This window comes from Limulus polyphemus, unplaced genomic scaffold (assembly GCF_000517525.1).
Source record: "Limulus polyphemus unplaced genomic scaffold, Limulus_polyphemus-2.1.2 Scaffold922, whole genome shotgun sequence".
NCBI classification, from domain to species: domain Eukaryota; kingdom Metazoa; phylum Arthropoda; class Merostomata; order Xiphosura; family Limulidae; genus Limulus; species Limulus polyphemus.
Genome location: NW_013666532.1, coordinates 210,691 through 216,690, shown reverse-complemented (window position 1 = coordinate 216,690; position 6,000 = coordinate 210,691). Strand labels below are relative to the sequence as shown.

At 33.6% G+C, this 6,000-nt stretch overlaps 1 protein-coding gene across 3 annotated transcripts in view; it reads left to right on the top strand.

The window, feature by feature from the left end:
• Positions 1-3,027: 3,027 nt before the first annotated feature.
• The window catches only part of LOC106461258 (sentrin-specific protease 6-like), a 64,518-nt gene continuing 61,545 nt past the window's right edge, over positions 3,028-6,000 (top strand). For 2 of the 3 annotated variants that reach the window (XM_022388119.1, XM_013921065.2), the window contains exon 1: positions 3,028-3,182. The gene's annotated coding sequence lies outside the window, so the exon portion shown is untranslated. The remainder of the gene's footprint in view (positions 3,183-6,000) is intronic. The other variant, XM_022388120.1, reaches the window with a different exon arrangement.

Genomic DNA, 6,000 nt, shown 5'->3' with positions numbered 1-6,000 from the left:
TTTTTTGCGTTTTGATGGAAATTACCATATTTTCGTAGGCTCTGACTTTTAAATGGCGTTTGGTTTTGCCAATATAGGAGGACCTTGCAGTCTCCACACGTGTAAAGATAGACAAGCCAGGAACAATGAGGAATGGGGAGAAGATCTTTAGTAGGGTATTTTTTTTATGCGTGATGTGGATTTAAAAACTAATTTGATGGTAATCTACTTGAGGGTAGAGTCTTGGCTTACCGTCTTTCTTTCTAACAATTACTACTGGAGATGATCAAGATCTTTTGAAGGCTATGTGACTCCATCCTGCAGCATTTGCTGTATTGCAGTGCTTTGTCCTCCTAGTTCTCCAAGAAAGATGGCATGATGATTGCTTTATTGGATGTGCGTTGTCTACGTTTATATGGTGGGAGAATATACCAATGTGCTTGTGGGACAAGATGGTGGCTCAACAACAACTAACTGAATTACTTTCACTACAGTGTGTTCACAATGTTAACCAACACCCACAGGTGTGTTAGAAGTCTTGTGTTTACTCTTTGTTTACACGTGACTAATGCAAATCTCGTTTTATGATAGCATCAATTATTTTCACTTTGCTTACCATAACTATAATCATTCCACTATACAATTGGTCAGCCAAAATTACAAAATAACACTGGAATATCATTCCTTGTCAGGTAGATCACTGTCCAAGTTAAAGTTACTTGCTTTATAAACATGAAACAGTTTATTGCATGCGTGGCTTTTATAATCAGGTAACATGGCACAGATATTAGACTTTGTCTAGAGCAAGTACTCTTGAGTCAACAGTTGCAGGCTGACTGATGGCATGGACCCTTGCAGCATTGACAAAAGCCCTGTGCTTGGAGAATACTTCTTCAAGACTCGATGGCTCTCCCATACAACCATATCTCTCTGCTAGTGAATTCTCACTCTGGTTGTGAGTTCTTATACATACAGAAAATGCTCATATTTTCATGCAAAGTGTTCCTTCAAACCCATTAACTCAGGAGATTAAGCAAGAGTCATTACACACGTGATTGTTTCAGAACCTTCAGAATAAATCCTGATGGTATGACACCAAAATTTCTCTTTCATATTTACTTGTGGTATTTTCGGGTAAAAACTATTGATTTCCTGTTAACTATCAGGTTGACGTATTTGCAAATAACTATAGATTTGTTCAGGAAATAGGGAGAGTGATTCTGATCAGTTAATTAACTTAACAGTATTTTCCATGTGTGTAAAATAACGAGATAGGACAAAGTTGAAAAAATTAAAACAATATTGTTATGAATCTGCTTGTTTGTTAATTTCTGGTAGAAATTCTTTCCCAGGAACTTCAGCGATACAAGTCCTTTCTTGATTAAACCAGTTTATTCTTTATCGATACAAACTTTTAGTACATAATAATTCCACAGTCAATACGTTTCTCGTCACTTTAACTTAACAACTTTTATAACACACGCTATAAATCACAGTGATTCACAATCTCGATAACTTCGCTCTCTACGAGTGCAAAACACACACTTTACTTACCGTAACTACTGTTCGCTTCTTTAATTATTTATCTATCGCTGGCTTCTCTGCCAGGCTTATATACTAACGAAGAGGGCGTCTCGAATACACTCGGGCCTCCCCGATCATTCATGATCATTCGAGAAAGTTCACGCACACTACCAGCGCCAAACGCACTAGCAGTGTCACGTGACTTCAGCTGTCGTAACAATATTTATTGTTACCCAAATAAAACGAAAATGTAGCATTGGTGCTTGTATATATATATATACACACACACATATACATACAGAGTCACTTTTACTAGGCCGTGCTTAGTCTCATAGCTTTTTCTCTCTTGGGATATACGTCTGTTGAACTAAATATGATGATTTAAAAAAGTATTTACTCTATTACCTCCTATTTAACTAGCTTAAGAAAGTACACCTAGATTCAACAGGTAAACAATGTCACCTCATAATCTTTCTTCCTCTCTCAGAATTGGTCATCTGTAACATTTAGTCAATGTATAATCTGCCAGCAAAGAATATTATAATAACAATCAATTTAACGTGGATGTTGTATACTACTGCAATATCCTCTTGGGCAGAAACGATATTGCTTTATGTTGAGAACAATGAAGTGAAGCAATACAATAAAGTAATCGTTAAGATTTTCTGAACTACGTATTGCTGCCATTATAGCACAGAAATTAAATAAGCAAAAACTTTATAAAAATCTCTATATCACTAATGCAGACAGAAAACATATGATATCCCTGCATATCACAACTTAACTTCACAAATGACGTTTGAACGGCAATTATGAGACTAATGATACGCCTAAATCACAAATAAATTGTTAAATTTATTGTCACTATTTGATCGGTAACAAGCAGGTTAGCTAACTCACTGTTTAGCTTACTAACTGAATCACAGAACTGAATAATTCACTGACTATTATTGAACTGATTCATTCGTTAACTCAATGAATTATTCACTGAATGATTGACTAATTCGTTTATCCTTTGTATTTATATCGCACACTTATTTTAACATACTACAGATTTCTAGATTCTATAGAGATCTTAATTTTCGTGACCTTTGTAGATATTGCTTTATCCATTCTCAAACAAATAAACATCTAAATCAAAATGTTAAAAATATGGCTAACAACATATAAACTAATGTAATATTTTATTACAGGTCTTGGGCTTGTGAGATATATAATTTTCATTTGTGTTTATAAGTCATTTGTAGCTGTGCTCTTTCAGGTTTAACATTTTTGTTGAGCTTATGGAGTAAAGACGTTGTTCTTTTAGGTGGAGGTTAAATTTTAACTTTTTTGTTGTTGTTTGTTTGTTTTTACCATTCAGCTGATATAATTTCACAAAGTCCCGGAAAGTCAAATATACGTAGTTACACTTTTTATTTAATTTCTCATGAGCAAAATGCACAGGTTTGAGAGTATGAAGAGTCAATATTCGGGTTGACTGTTCATACTCTCAAACGACGAAAAATTGTAGAGTGTCTTTTGTGTCAAGAATGCAACCAATGTTAATCTCTAATACAAGCCATAGGTTTGATGAATCTGTTAAGCTTAACTTTGTTTTAGCCTAATAAAAGTAACGTTAGTTTCTTTTCTTTTTTACTTCTGAAGATAAAAGTTCATCGTAGAATAATCTGCAACTGGTAATATATTTGTCACACAAATAATGCATTTTCTGATATATGAAACTTTTGAAAGTGTAGAAATTGCAAGTCTTTAGAATAGAATGAATAAGTATAAAACTAAAGTAAGCTAATCTAGGCTAACGTTATTGTGGTGCTGAAACACAGTACTACTAATAATAATAGTTATAAGTAGTTTGCTGTTAGTGTTAGTGAGTGAGTGTTAACTAATGTTAGTGTTGGCAAAATAAATGTGTTTAACGCTCTCTTTTAGTATATTTAAAATGAACAAATAGTCCCCGGCCTTTTCGTACATATAACTAAAATAAATAGTTTTAAACTTTCAATCCTGATTCCAATTAAACATTTGTTGTAGTTGTACATTATTACTGATAGTAATACTGTTACTGTTAGAACTAGTAAGTGGTAAAGTACTTAGTACTGCTACGTTACAAATACATTCAATGTTGTTTATTGTAGGCTTAGTAGTGCTACTGCTAAAATAAGTGCTATTAAAATGTATTTAGTGTGATTAACAGTAGGACTAGTCCTTTTGCTAGTATTACTATTAGCAGTACTGGCCTATTACACTTAAAACCTTTAGTTTTACAGTACAATAATGCTGCCACACATGCTAGTAAGTTAGTTTATTTAATACTTGTTGGCTTATTTTATTAATGACACTGTATAATATACATAATGATATATAGTTTGAGACAATTTTCTATGGATAGACATGAAGGTTGATGTTTAAAATGTTAACTTTACCTTTATGTATGTGTAGCTGCTGTATGTGAATGTCATATGATGTGATTTTGATGCTATGTGATTTGGAAAAACAAAAAGGAATTTGAGTATGGAACTTGTGGACAGAAATATTTTAATTGTAAGGGTTGCAGCATCTTTGAATTAGTTTACCTGCTTATATATATATATATATATGTGTGTGTGTGTATGTGTCAAGAACTCCAAGGCCCGGCATGGCCAGGTTGTTAGTGAGCTCATCTCGTAATGTGTGGGTCACGGGGGTTCTAATCCCTGTCACACCAAACATGCTCGCCCTTTCAGCCGTGGGGTCGTTATAATGGGACGGTCAATCCCACTATTTGTTGGTAAAAGAGTAGTCCAAGAGTTGGCGGTAGGTGGCGACGACTAGTTGCCTTCCCTCTAGTCTAACATTACTAAATTAGGGACGGCTAGTGCGGATAGCCGTCGTGTAGCTTTGCACGACATTCATAACAAACAAACAAGAACTCCAAAGTACAAACAAAAACCATATACCAGAAACAAGTGAAATAGGCAATGAAATGGTGATGAGACTATTCCCTTTGTAATTTTGGTTATGTTAATGTTCAGTCTAGTTTCTGTAATTGTCACCTACAAGTGAGAATTGAGTAAAATAAGAGTAGCTGGTTGGTATTTAAATGTTAAATTTAAAGAAATTAAATGGAATACTGCTTTAAGTTTGAAGTATTCAGATGACTGTGTATTATATAAAGAGCTCTTACTTTGAAATCATTTTTTAGAATTAAGAGTGAAGTTACTGTAACCTTGCATAAGACTGGTGATGATTATTTTAAGTACCGTGTTACATTTTATCCCTTTAAACCTTTCACGGTGCAATTAATTTTCAGGCTGATTCCCGAGAAGTGTTGGTTAGTCACCAAAAAAAAAAAAGTATAAATTTGACCCTTTGTATTACTTTTTCAACATTGAAGGAAGCTGTATTTTCTATATCTGACAGTAATATTCCTTGGATAGTGAAAAATAATGATTTAAACAAAAACTTAAAATAATGATTTAAACAAAAACTTGAGTAAAATTAGAAAAAAAGTGTTCTCCAGTAAATGGTATAAATATAGGCAAAACTAAGTCAGTAAGAGGCATTATAAAATATAAAACAAATTATTTAGATAACAATATCTAAGATATATAGATTCTGTATCTGTTCCTGCAAAGTTGGCAGTTTTGTGATGAGACACATAAACATCCAGGTTTCATGGCATAGAACACAGATGGAAGCACACATGCAGGTTTGGCAATTGTTTCAAGTACAAGGGGATATTCCTGCATGTTGCAGTAGAGGGAAACCTTTTTTTTTTTGGTAGCTGTGGAGTAAATCCAAATATTACAGTCAGTGGGTATAATGTTTAATTCGGATACATCCGAACTACACAGCAATAGGGTGAATTGCAGGTGTTCACATGTTAAACAGAAAAGCCTTTTCCCACCTTAAACACTTTGAGTACTCATTTGATGTTGGAAGTATCATACTTGACTGATATGTTTAAAGAAAGAAATGCAATGACTTAAATATTCTTCGTATGGAAGTTTTGTTTATTTTTAAACAGAACAAATACTCAGAGCAATAAAAATTGAATGGTGTGTGTGTGTTGTTGGTATAAATTCATTTGGAATTTGTATTTTGTTGATTATTAAGCATGTGGGTGTAAAAGATTGGTTGTATCACACTGGGTGTGAGAATTTGGGGAGATGTGTATCACACTGGATGAAAGTGAGTATTTGGTGAGCTGTGTATCACACTGAGTGTAAGTGAGTATTTGGCGAGCTGAATGATGTACTATCACCTTGCCTGATTTTAAGCAGGCCATTGTTTTGGAACATTGTTACAAGCTGAAAAGTACATGTATTTAAACACTTAAAAAATACAAAATTTTAAAGTGTAAACAATAACAACACACTGTATTCCAAGGTTTATCCACTAGCCAAAGATAGCTCTAAATATCTGAAAGCTCATCATGATAATGTTTGAACAGTAACCATATATATATTGTCACTCACATGGGAAATATATTAAATTCTATTTGCATAGTACACT